The sequence below is a fragment of the Brachyistius frenatus genome, unplaced genomic scaffold, assembly GCF_029030835.1.
Source record: "Brachyistius frenatus isolate BFR_SWC_R1_liver_20210118 unplaced genomic scaffold, ASM2903083v1 Contig_42, whole genome shotgun sequence".
Lineage (NCBI taxonomy): Eukaryota > Metazoa > Chordata > Actinopteri > Embiotocidae > Brachyistius > Brachyistius frenatus.
In genome coordinates, this window is record NW_027210641.1 from 2624105 (window position 1) to 2637500 (window position 13396).

At 39.3% G+C, this 13396-nt stretch overlaps 1 protein-coding gene across 1 annotated transcript in view; it reads right to left on the reverse strand.

Moving 5' to 3' along the window:
- hs6st3b (heparan sulfate 6-O-sulfotransferase 3b) overlaps positions 1-13396 on the reverse strand; it is a 57762-nt gene that overhangs the window by 42069 nt on the left and 2297 nt on the right. The window lies entirely within an intron of this gene.

The window sequence follows — 13396 nt, forward strand, 5'->3', positions numbered from 1 at the left end:
TGGGAAAACCATTATCATGGCTAATGTTAGATGTTCGAGGGTGTTCGTGCAGCGTGTACATGAGGATTCTGAAGGCCAATAATCAGGGGAAATATGAAGTGGCACTGTGGTGGTTCAAGTCAAAGTGTTTCGTGGCTTTTCGAGTTCCCCGCACACTGGGGCATGCATGATTACCCTGGCGGAGCCAGTCAAACAAATGGATACCAGTAAAGAGCCATTGATGTTTTTGCTGATTTTAATACATTCATTCTTTGCTTTTTTGGAATATGTCCAGAAACTGAAAAACAGAAACTTTCTTTACACTGCCACAGAGATGGGTTAACAGGGTCAACAAGGTCGGGGCTGTAAGAACCTTTTCATTTAGTCATTTGTACCTTAATAAATAAGTGAGTAATTATTCTTTTGCTTCATTAACTGACAACAACCGTCAAACAGAAACTCTACATTAAGGTTTCTCTGAACACGCCAGCGTTAAACGATGATTTATGAGCATCTCATTTGTTTAGACCTCACAGGAAAGTGCTAACCTAACCGATATACCTGCGTTATTCCACTCCATCATCCTCACATTTAGCCACTAATAATGTTGCATGCAGTAAACGCAAGCAGATGATTTGAGGGAAAATGCAGATTGTTGTGCTTTCTATAGACTAAAATAAATATGCTACTCTGTCTGACCTGTGATGAAGGGTTTGCTACACTCGCACATCTGGGATGCAGCATCAAATTAAGTGGATTAGCAACACTGTGACATTTTGCTGATCCTTTAAAAGTTGCTGAAAAGGGCAAATATTGACTGATAGCTTTTATGTACTCCAAAAACAGGGCAATGCTTTGACTGACACTCAGAAGTTCCTGGGCTCCATTCAGTCAAGGCTATTCAGATATATATATTTAAAAAAAAAACTATGTCTGCACTAGATCTGCTGCTGCAGTTGGTTCAACTTTTGCAGCAACACAATAGAGCCTCACCTGGCCAAACACATGGAAGTGGAAATTCCTGTTAGTTTATGTGTTTAACATTTACCAAGTAATCCCCATGACAAAAATTTTAAATATCACCCTTTGAACAACTTTCCAGAATCTTGTATCATCATCTCACCAATTCCAAAAACAATAAAATCTATTAATGTCTTCTATATTTGTTCTGTTCTGAATGCCAAAGGGTGAAACTGGATGCTTGCACATAACGCTGTGACAGCAACATCACACAAAGCTGTGACATCGAATCGGTTAGAAAAAAAACTAAAAGAAGAATCCAAAATCTCTTGAAATCCCTGATTTTCTTTCTTTCTTTTATTTATTTTTTTCTTTGCTCCTTACTTTTTCCTTTAGAACATCTCCCTCATTCAGAGAAAATGGATGTGGTCGCTCTCAGCAGCGCTGCTTTTTGTGGACCTGGATGGATTGCATGTAAGCGATGAGATTGGTTTCAGAGTTCCCCATGGACTTGAAGCCTTTAGTGTTTGGTGATAAATGCCTCCTGTGAGGTAATACAGTGTGATTAACGGAAAGAGCCCCAAGCCGGATTCCTCCTCTCCCTCCTCACTGTACCTGAATCAATCATCTACATGGAAAGGCCACAGTCTTGTGCTGGAACAGCTGCTCAGAGCTCAGCTCGCTGCTTTCTCACTTTAGGAGAACGAAGATGGCTTTAGGACTCACTTTGAGACACGGTAAATACAAACAGGTCAAGCGCGTGTGTTCACGTTTGCAGTGGTCACTGTTTGCTAACACCTTCTTTCTTAAGCGAGCATGCATTTTCAAAAACAAGTTCAATCTACGTGGTTCAAAATGATCACAAATGAAAAATGTACACGCTCAGTTTACTCCTGCTGTTCTTTAAGGGTTAAATTATTGCTGGCGTCATATTTTAAGCAAATCATTTTCCTTTAAATTTCATTTCATCTGTGAAAGTTGTGTTGAAGGTCCATGAAGCATTAAAGTAATCTGACTGATGATATTTCAGAGAAAAGAATAAAACGGCATCAAAAATCATTATAAGACATCAAAGTGCAAGTTTGATAGGCTAGAAAATTGCATGTCTGTTTTTCTTTGGCTTCAATGTTTGTTTTCCTGTCTTTAGATTTAGTGTCATGCAGTGTTGCTCTTCTCTTAACTAATGGATGCAATACGACCTTGAAAATCAAATAATGTCATATCACATAGGATACTTCAAATGCTTTATTCAAATTAGTTTTCCAGCAGACACGCATGCACAGCCACACCACCCAGAGAATGTACACACCCATCCATTCTTGTTATGCAGAGGTGACGAGGTAAAGGGAATTCAAAAGAACAACTCGACATATGGCTCCTCAGTAATCAGCGTATGTGATCAGGTCTGAAATTACAACTGACATAAAAAAAAAAAATGAAAAAAAAAGGCCACTGCAGCAGTTTTACAAATAGCTGTGAAACCATATCATTGGAGGGGAGATTATGGCAGCGGCATAAGCAGTCAAATCAATCCCCAAGTGTTTTTGTGCAGGTTCGATAGAGGATCCAGGTAAGGCCCATTAGTCATGTTGGCATCTGGCATTGCGTTGCCAGGTCTGAAACAAACCTGCGATTCCACTGTCTTTTTCAATGTACTGGTTTTAGCAGGGATGTGAAAATTGAATGCAAATTTCGATCATATGGCAGTGATAAAGCCAATCTCGAGATACTTCACAAAAGGCATAATCTGCTTCTTGATGGCACTGAGAGGAAAAAGCCACTTACTGATAATTCATGTCTGAAAGGGGGCACTCAGAGACACTTAATACTGCTCCTCCCTCTGTAACTTCTTATAATTCACAGACATGCCCGGTATTACAAGGGAAGCAAATGCCACCGCTGTTAGGACAATTTCCTCTCACCACACTCGAAGAGAGAGTAAACAAATTCACATCTTAGAGTCCAAACATGAGAGGCGAGGCTTACCCAGAATGATGAATGAAGCAGAGTCCATACCCCGCTGCAGAATGGGGATTGATGAGAAGTTAACTGATCCCTGGATTTGTGGGTGGGATTTAAAGCTCTGTTTTGTAGCCATTCATCTGGCACCTCGAGAGGACTGACTCACATTGAGGGACATTGGATTCCAATGATGAGGTTGATGTTCTGTATCACAACACGTGCTGGGACATAATGCTGTTTGTTCCACACCAGCACGCCGTGATGTTGCAAGATGCTGCTCTACTCTCCAGTCCTGTACTGTTGTTAGGACAGATTTTCAATCCATACTTATTATACTGCGGCCTGGGACCCAATTTACACTGCAATATTGTAGGTGGGTGTGAATAGAAATTGATCTAAGGGAGGAAATCCTCTTCCAGTGGGAAATAAACTACTGTTCACTCATCATAACACAACAAAACGCATCAGCTCTTTCTGAGTAGAAGGAATTTCTGTCCTTGTACTCATAAAAAAATATAGAGGTTGTTAAAACAGTCGGGCACACAGATGAATGGGAATTTCTACATTTTTGAGGAGTTTATTATTTAATTTAATGAACGTAGAAAACTCCTTTTTATTATTTTGCATTATATAACATAGAATGCATTAAACATTAATGAAAATTAGTGCTTATAGTTCATTCTGTGCAAATAAAATATCTACAACAATTTTGCAAAATAAAACAGGAACAAGACTATTTATAAATGCGGGAATTTAAAAGGCAATCTGGGCTGCAATCTGTTCAGTCTGTTCAGATCTCTCCCACAAGTCTGACTGATTCTACGTGACGGAGACGATGCAGTATAGAGACCGTCAATAAAGAATTTGGTGATTGAACATATTTCATGGATTATCATTTTATTACATGCCTGCACGCAGAGACTGATTTCGGTACATGAGGTTTTATAATTCAGTTCAAATAAATGATCTATATTGCGCCAAATCACAACATATGTCATCTCAGAGCGCTTTACATGGTGATGTCCTCACAAAATTATGGAGAGCAACACAACAATCATTATAAGTGCGCTTCAACCTGTCGTCTCCTGTAACGAGGCTTTTCCGAAGTGCAGTGCCTCACTTTTATCGTCATTTCACCACATCGCCAGCCAGCCAGCCCAAACTATTACGACATCAAAACATCGAGAACCTTTATCCTGCTAGGTGGCACACTCTTGCAGCAGAAGATTAGTCTGTGAAGGTGACTCTACCTGCATTTACACTTTCCGTGTGCCAGGTGCTCAGTCAAACCTCTGAATCCATATTAGGGAGCTGCGCGAGGCAGCCAGCGTTAGCTAGCCTCCCCACAGTAAAACTTACCCGTCACCAGCTCGGCCCAGATAAGGACAGATGACCTTTCTGTGGGTTGTTATAATAAATCAACTCCAGGGGCGGTTATTCCTGGCACCGTCCTCTCGTCAGGCCTTACAGGTATCAATTGAGAAATAACACAGCCAGGCACCTCTGCTGACATTTTCCAAGTCACTGTTTGATATGTCAATCTGTCATGTAGAGACATGAGTATGAACAATACACACACACACACACACACACACACACACACACACACACACACACACACACACACACACACACACACACACACACACACACACACACACACACACGCACGCACGCACACACACACACACAGGCAAGGAAACTAGGCAAATCCTATCTGTCTTGTTTATATGCTGAGCAATTTTCTTTTCTGTCTTCCTGTTGCTGTGCAGTTCTTCATTCAGCAAAATATACTAGGTAAGCTTAAATTGCCATGCAAAGCATACATCTTCATACATTCTGTTAGATTGCATTTAAAAACTGGTGACACTTTATGCTAAACTGGTTAAACGAGTCTTAAGCCAAACATTTCTTTAAAGACAAAAAGCTTCAGCATTGCTAAATAGCAACAACCAAAGTGTCTTTAAAGCGATATTAATGAACCTGCTGATCAGGCTGCTCCTGATCAGCAAACACTAACGAATTTACGGCAAAAAGCTTCAAGTTTTGCACAATTGCTTTTTCATGGACTGTTTATCGTAAAGAACGAGAGTGATCTTTTCTCAATTAGAGGAAAAAACAGAACCAAAGTTAATTGGCCCGCTGATAATAGGAGCATTTGAGCAGCTCCGACACAAAACAGGCCGTGTGGGTAAATGAAAGCATAAAATCTCTGAATCTCTGCACCGGCTGACTCATTCTCATCACACTGAACACTGCATTTAACCAGATCAGTAGAAGGTGTTTTGCCTCTGTTCTTTTGACTTCAGTCCAGCAGCTGATCTGACTGTAATCAAAAGCTGACTGGGAGTCAGGGGTTCAGCTCCATGGCAGCACGTCTGCATCAGACAGTTCAGGGTGGCACAAAGTTTAGAGTTCGAGCCGGGTATTTATTATATGTGACGGCACAGATCAAATTAAGAAAAGACTGCAGAATCATTACAGTGACATTTAGCAAGGAAACTGTGAAAGTGCAGTTCAAAATAAAGTGCACTGTGCTACATTGCAGTAGCACAACATGGCAATTTCTTACCACAGGAGGATCTAAATTTAACCAAGTCTCACAAACTAGCTCCTAATGCACACAAGGGTCATAACCAGCCAGTTGGCAAGTTGACCAAACGCCACTTTTTAATCACAGTATAAGAGCTGAATCAGACGATTGGAGATTCATATTTGCCGGAGCAGCAAGTATTTGACAGAAGCACCAGAGAATCTGCAAGTCTGCTCTGGCAAGCTACAGCACTTTCATTACCTAGAGTGGCTTTTAGAGGAAGACACTAAGCCACATCTCGATCAGTTCAGCCAAATGGACAATGACAAATATCCAAAATAAAGATTTTCCAAAATGGTCATATTGCTATGCCCCATAAGGGCTATTGTTATTCATTAAATTATTCAATCAATTATGCACTGAACAATAATGTGTGAGCACAAGATAAACCTCCGTGTTTAGTGCATGATGTATTAACCAGAATATTTTCAATAGAAGAAACCTCACAGAGCAAAACAATATATATAATCGTTCTAAAAATGATTAAAAACTCCTTAAGTATTCCAAAGTAAAACACATTTAGTGAAATAAACATAGTGCAATCCAATGGGAGTTAGAGAAAAGAGATTTATAGCCAATGGCAAAGATCACTTTGTAACATCATCTCAATTTTTTTCTGAAGCTGTTCTCAAAATATACAAAGACCAAACAAATCCTATAAATCTGACAATTGTAGTGTCTCATCACTATTCATTAAAACCTGCAACAATTTATGTTCAGCCACTTCAGGGCAGTGCAACAAGCTTTGAGCACAACACTGACATATTATCACCTAAGCTGATATGGCAAAATACCCTATTTATACATGCAGCAGTCGGAGAGTGTCATTATGATTAATTCAGCCTGGTACCAGCCTAAAGTGTGTAATACACCCATCAGTCCACTGGAGGATACTGTGTCACGCTTCGCCTCGTCTGTAGGCGTGAAAAGCACACGTATGTTCGACCAGTGTCGAAGTACAAAAAGTGATAAAGTCCAGGTCAGGAGGAGGTCGACAATGGTTGAACGAAACAAACAGGACTTTCACCTGCACGTCCAGCACTCGAGGACACGATAAAGCAAAAGTAAACACGTATTTCTTTTGTTGGGTAATTGACACACATTAACTAACAAATTTAACTTAAGAGACGTACATAACTTTACTTATGTAAAATAACTTTAACAGCCATGATCTGTTCCTAAAGCTAACTGTGGTGTTTTGTGCCTATTAGGACAATTACTTTTCACGAGTAGCCAGGGAACTAGACGAGGGAACGTCTAGTGGACTGAGGAGTATATTACATGTTATCGGCTTGATTTATACGTAGTTGTGTTACTGGGAACCTGTTGAATTTCGAATCCGCTCTCTTCTAGTTTTGTTTTTGGTCTCTCTTCAGCTGCTCCACTAAGTTCACCAGCTAATTGCCAAATGTTCTGCCATTTGGTGCCAAACAAGTTATCTGCAGCGTGTTTTAGAGCTTTCCTTGAAGCAGTTTCCTATTAATGGTGATTTGGGTGACAAGAGGGGTAAAATCTCCGACATCAATTTGTCACTACACGGGGCCATTTTGACACTATTAACATATAAATATATTTTACATAAATATAAAAGAGTTTGCTTATCATTCTGCCTGTTGAAAAAATACAACAGTTTTCTGAACTCCCTCACATTTGCTCCTTCTTCTCGATCTTCATCAGTATAATCAGCATCAGTATCATCAAATTCAACCTAACCTTAACTTATATTTACCTTCATGAAGGTATGATTTGTTGAAGGACTGTTGAAATATTTTTAAGTTTTACATTATACTGTCATAAAATGTTTTTAATTGTATTTTACCACAGGAAGAAAATGACCAAAGAAAAAGAATAATTAAAACAAAATGGCTTTGCAGTTTAATGACTTTGAGAAGAATACTGGATCCTTATGTCGGATGTAATTGAAAATCTTTCTGCAAAGAATGTAACCTATTACATTTTTCTTTCTAAGAAAAAAAGAAGGCAATTTACATTTTCCTCTTTTTACCTAATTTGAATTTTATTTGTCATGGCGGTGAACAAGTGCTAGACATATGCTGTTGGATTCTCTGCAGAGGTAACACTTAATTATCAAACCAACTGGATTACTGCTCAGGCCTGCCAGCAATGACGACTGGAATTAATGACACATAAAAAGCAATCTCCGCACCCTGGAAGTCCGAGGCCTGCAAGGGCAGTCTCAGCTCTACACATAATAAACATCCCATCATTTTGATGAGCACTTTTCCTCCTACGTCTAAAGATACGACCAAAACAGTAAATCTGCTCAACTTCCCTCACTCAGGTTCATCCGTGTCCGGAGGGCATCCATTACCCTGCTGCTTCACTGTGTCTCATTGAGGTCCTGCACTTTCACTTCTCCACTGAACATGAGTACATGAGTACACAGCTGAAGAGTCCATAAAGTGCAACAAGATCATTTTGGTCCATTTGCTGGTATAACTGTCTAATTAAAGTTTTAATTTTATGCTATTCTCTGTTTTCTCACAGCCCAGGGCACAGAGAAAAAGTGGATTTGGCAAACTTTCCCTCATGAACATCACGTAATCACTTCATAGATTTGCCATTTGTTTTGTCGGCTGCTGTTTCCAAAATCAAGAGAGAACATTGACCCTCAGCTCAATGATGAATTGAAAACAATATCAGAAGTAGCATGAAGTCAAACCGACAAGCTATTTTTGTAAGTACAAAAGCAAGAACCTAGATCATTGTTGGGAAAAAATTGTAAAACACCACTGCTCCCCGCGTTCAAGTTCATGTGGGTCAGGTTGTTAATGACTCCCTCCCACATGCTGATTCGGGAAGATGCCCAACACTGGTAGATGTCATGCGCAGGTAATAGACGGAGTGAGACATGCACGGTTCACTGATCAGAGCTGTAAGTGGTAACGACCACGCAGTAATTGCAGCCCTCTCTGCATCACTTATGCTGAATAAAATATGATGTGGGGTGTTATTCAGCCAAGGATTCGGGCATGTCATTGGAGAGCCACACAAGGAATAGCAGTCTAGTCCTGCTCCTGCTGGATTATTGTAGAATTTAAGGGCATGTGAAGTTATTTTTAAGGTAAGTGGTAAAAACAAATGCACCGTATAGGCAGGACCTTTAATAGTTTTGCAGTGTGTCCGTGGGTGAGATTTACGTTAAGTAGCTTCATCTGCTAATAAAGTCGCATAAAGTAACTGATGAATAAAGAATGATTCCAGTCAAGCAGATAATTCTCAGAAAGCACTGCTACGCACTCTTCGTTGGTTGTTATTCAAACTCTAAGATAGAGTAATCATTAATAGTAATACTGGTGACCTAATAACACAGGACTTTTTCCTTTACCTTCCAAAAGTCAGACTGACAGTAACTGTATACATTTCTCATGTATAGAGCTTTACTACTTTACTTAACACAAATACACAGATAGCTCTACAGCCAGGATATGTAAGCAAAAAAATTACAAAGACAAGAACAAAACCAAAATCCCCATTATACCGTATTACATTAGTTGCCAATCTCTGTCGTCTTTTTATTCTGACACAACAACAGCATACACAACTTTAAAAAGACACTCCACAATTCATAAAAAGCGACACTGTGATCTTAACATCCGTTTCCATAATCACTGCATTATATAATATATAGACGCATCTCTCTTTCTATGTTTCATCATTGAAGAGGGTCTGTACTCCACTCGTCTTTTCACGTTGCTCTCTTTGTCCTTCTGAACCGAGCATTCATTATGCATAAGCAACAAGAAATCTGCTAATGAAGATTGTATAATTGATAAAAACTGCGACATCAGCATATGCATTAAATTACCATGAGGCCACAGTTGAAAGGGAAGAAAAAAAGATAAAAATTAAACATTGAAAAATGCTGTACACACGAAATGGGCTAACACTTAAGACATATTAATTTCATTGCTCTGAATATTGCTTATTTCTCCATATGGAGGTTTATGGCCTTTATACAAACCATAAATTTACTGTATGTAGCTACTAAATATTTTTAACACTTATACTTATTAAACATATTGTCTCATATAGAAATATATTACATCACATCATTTCTCTCCTGTTTGTCAGGCTGACTGCTGCTATTGAGCCGGTACTGTTACATATCCAATAAGCAAGATTGTTGCATACACTTGTCAATTTCAACTCTTATTTTTACAGATAAATTCTCATTTTATATATCTATACAATATTTATTTTCTTTATTCAATTTATATTATATCATTTATAGGACTCGTACTCTTATCGCTGCATTGATCTGCTCTCCAAACATTTCATTGTACTGTTGACCTTGTTTTAACCACCAAGAAAATGGGAGAGACAAATGAAGAAAAATAACTATTTCAGTGTTGACAGCCTCGGGTACATGCAATAAAGTCTCTTTTGTTAGTATCTTTAAACCTAATTTTACATGTCTAACTTTACATAATGGAAGGGTGTGTTTTTGAAAGCCGCTATGGGCACAGAAACAAGGAGGATTTGCTTGTTTTTAATTACTAACTACAAAACTAGAAGTATGCACTCTGCAGATGCTGCACACTCTTGTGTTTCACAATTTGTGTCATTTTTCATATTTATCTGGGGGTATATTGGGAAGCTGTAGTTGTGTCTTTTTTGATACAGCTACTGGCGCCAAGGTTACACATTTTCAAATCCAAGTAGCTTTGCCAAAGGAATAAAGAAATCTGCATATAGATGTACATTAACACACAGACAATTTGATTTTGAGGGCGACCTTCTTTCATCATTGTACAAGTATGAGTCATTTCTCTTATCAGTGAGTGCATATGCACAGTTTTCAGAATTATGGCAATTAATATGAACTAATTCATGCCATTTAGAAAAGCAGTCACAGGAATGGGGTAAATATAAATACTTTTCAAAAGTACATTGAAAACTTTACTTATACAGTTATTAAACTATTTTATTTTTTTAGTTGGATTCATTAACACTAAAATACAGATTTATTTTTTGTTTACTCCATACCTGACACCTCAGGAGGTTTGGTAACTTTATTTGAACCAAAACTTGGCCAGGACCAAACAGACACTAAAGAAACATCAGCAGAGATGATAACAAGACTCCAAAGCACTAAAAATGAAAAGATTATCTCGATAACAAATACAGATTCAACCGTGTGTACTGTGCTTGAACTCCTCAAAGACCAGCATCACAAATGTTCCAATAAAAGTGATGCATTGTTTTTCTATAATGAAAGGACACGGCACGATATGAACGAACTTCAAATTAGTTTAGCACCAATTCAAAGACTGAACATTAAATGTCACCAAAATACCAAATGTAGAAATGCTGTGAGCCAAACAAACTCTTAATTCTGCTGACAAATCTTGTCTCCTCCGTCAACACATATTGAGAGATGCTGACATTGTCAACAGCAGCATTCGATGCAGCAACAAGGATGTCTCTTATTAATTGTGTTTATTTGTTTATCCAAAGAAAACATTCGTGTTTCTGTGCACCGCCTGTGAAATACAGTCATACAGGAGCTGTGAACGGTTGATGCTCTGAAGAAGACAGTGGAGAAAATGACAAGCTCCCACCTCCACATTTTAATTGTGTGAAAATATTTTCACCTGAACTGTAGGAGCTGTCTTCTTTGTTTTGTATGTGCACGCATGGATGTTTCTGTGTTCTGGTTTGGTGACCTTGCACTTACATGCAAGATGCTTCTTCTCAGTTTCTCTAATGAGTGACAAAGACTTCCTGTGGCTCGTCTACTCTGCTTTATATAACGTGTGTAAATGTATAACATAAATGTTTTGTTTCATCAAAATGATCAAAAAGGATTCTTTTAACTAATTAACATGTTGTTTGACTGCATAATGATGGAGACTGATGGTAAACTATAGCAGTGGGAACCTGAATAACTTCATTCTGACTCCAATGGAAAGCAACATCCAAACATTTTCTTTGATATTAACTCACAACCTTTTATTACGCAGGCATCTGAAGACCTTGTTTTATGCTTTGGTATGAAGTACATTTTGAAAATCAGCTCTTCATTTTGTGCCCCCGTGTCACCCTGAATATATCTACACGAGTTACTCCAGACGAGAGAGTTAGATAATGACCGTGGAACAATCAGAAATAATACTCGCTGCACTCCTCAGCACAGGCCTCTGAAATCGCCTGAGAGGAAAACAACCAGCTCAACCAGCCAAATTCATGCAGAAAACAAGGTAATACCACGACGCTGTCCGCAAAGCAACTTAAGAGAAAAGCACTTAGAGGTATGCTTCTCCAGAAATCCCCCGAAGAGAGTCAGCCTGCCTGCTCCACTTCTCCCCTGACTGACAGCGCACTCCCGAGGAGTCACACCGCAGGACACGCACACTGATCCAGTCTGACACGCCTGACCTTTCCTGGGCCGTGCGGCTGGTTCACCGTGCAGGCCGCCCCGCCCGCCTCAAAAGGCCACACACAATGCCATGCAGGCGGTGCCATCGCAGCCCTCCCCGGCCGGCCGGCCGGCTGCCACCGCCCGAGCTGGGAAAGTTGTGTGTGCCCGGGACTGCGTAGAGACAGCTACTCAATCTGAGAAGCTCTCAACCACAAAACAAAGACATGCCATCTGAATTTGGCAGTGATATGCTATTGGTATTCCCCCAATGCACCCTCAGGTGGAGAGTAGAGTTTCGTTAGTGGATTATTGCGTTTTTATTACAAACGGGGTGTTTTGCTGTGCAGGGGTGCTTCTTTAAAGTGACTTTACACCACTTAAGATATTTTAATTAAGGCATTGCTCAAGATGATTATGAAGATGAAATTTGCATGATTTCCATTAGTCATCACACTTCGTAAATGTGCCTGGTGCAGTGGCTGGTTAGTGAAGGGGTTTAACATAATGTGTCTGCCAACAGTGTTGGTTGAGGCAGAATAATCTCAGAATAGATGCCGCAGGAACCCACTAAAGAACAAGGGATGAGAGGACTATAAGTGCAGAATGGATGCTGCAGCTGTGAAATGAAGAGCTGTCGCATCCAGCGAGCACTTCCCTGAGTAAAGAAAACACTTGGCACGGCAGAAATAAATCATGTGCTCGTGTACTTCAGTGTATGATTGTATTTTTTTCAAAACAGAGAAGTAAATTCTCTGCAGTTTAGAAATCCAGCTTATGTTACAAGACATTTGGTGAGTGCTCCGTCTAACTGATGCCGTGCAAGTATCCTTGAGGAAGCTGTGTAAGTGACAAATGGACTTTTAATGTGCTATTTTATTGAATAGCCTGATGTGTTTTTTTTTTTTTTTTAAATTATTGACTTGAGAACTTCGATAGAAAAACCAAATATGCACTTTGCTGAATGAAAACACACAAACATGTATATTGCTCTTGCAGTGCACCCCATTCCTAATTGTACTGGATCTCTGCTACATTAGTGAGCAATTTCAAATGTCTTTTCTATTGCAATTACAACAGGAAAGAAGTGGAGCGATAATGCACTTCAAATGAAGCTGTTTTTCTTTGCTTTTCCTCTCATCACATTGTCAACCAAACAAGCATCTTGGGATAATTTTAACTCATTCATGAGGTAACACGGCATAAAAGGAGAAGACTTTATGTTGAATAAAAGATGTGAAATGTTTCTGTATGCCAACAAGAACACCTCAAATGACCTCATCTCAATGAGACACAAAAGGCCAAGGATGCTGGGAGAAATGTGTGTTGTATAAGCTGCATTTCAGTATGATCTAACATAACTGTTACATCTTTATCGACACAGATGGATACCCACACTCACAAGGATAAAAATTCTAAAAAATGAGTCACCAACTCTCTAATACTGATGGATTCACAGGATGTGTGCTTTTATAACATACTCTACACATTTTCTGCAGTGAACCTTGAATTTAGTGTCG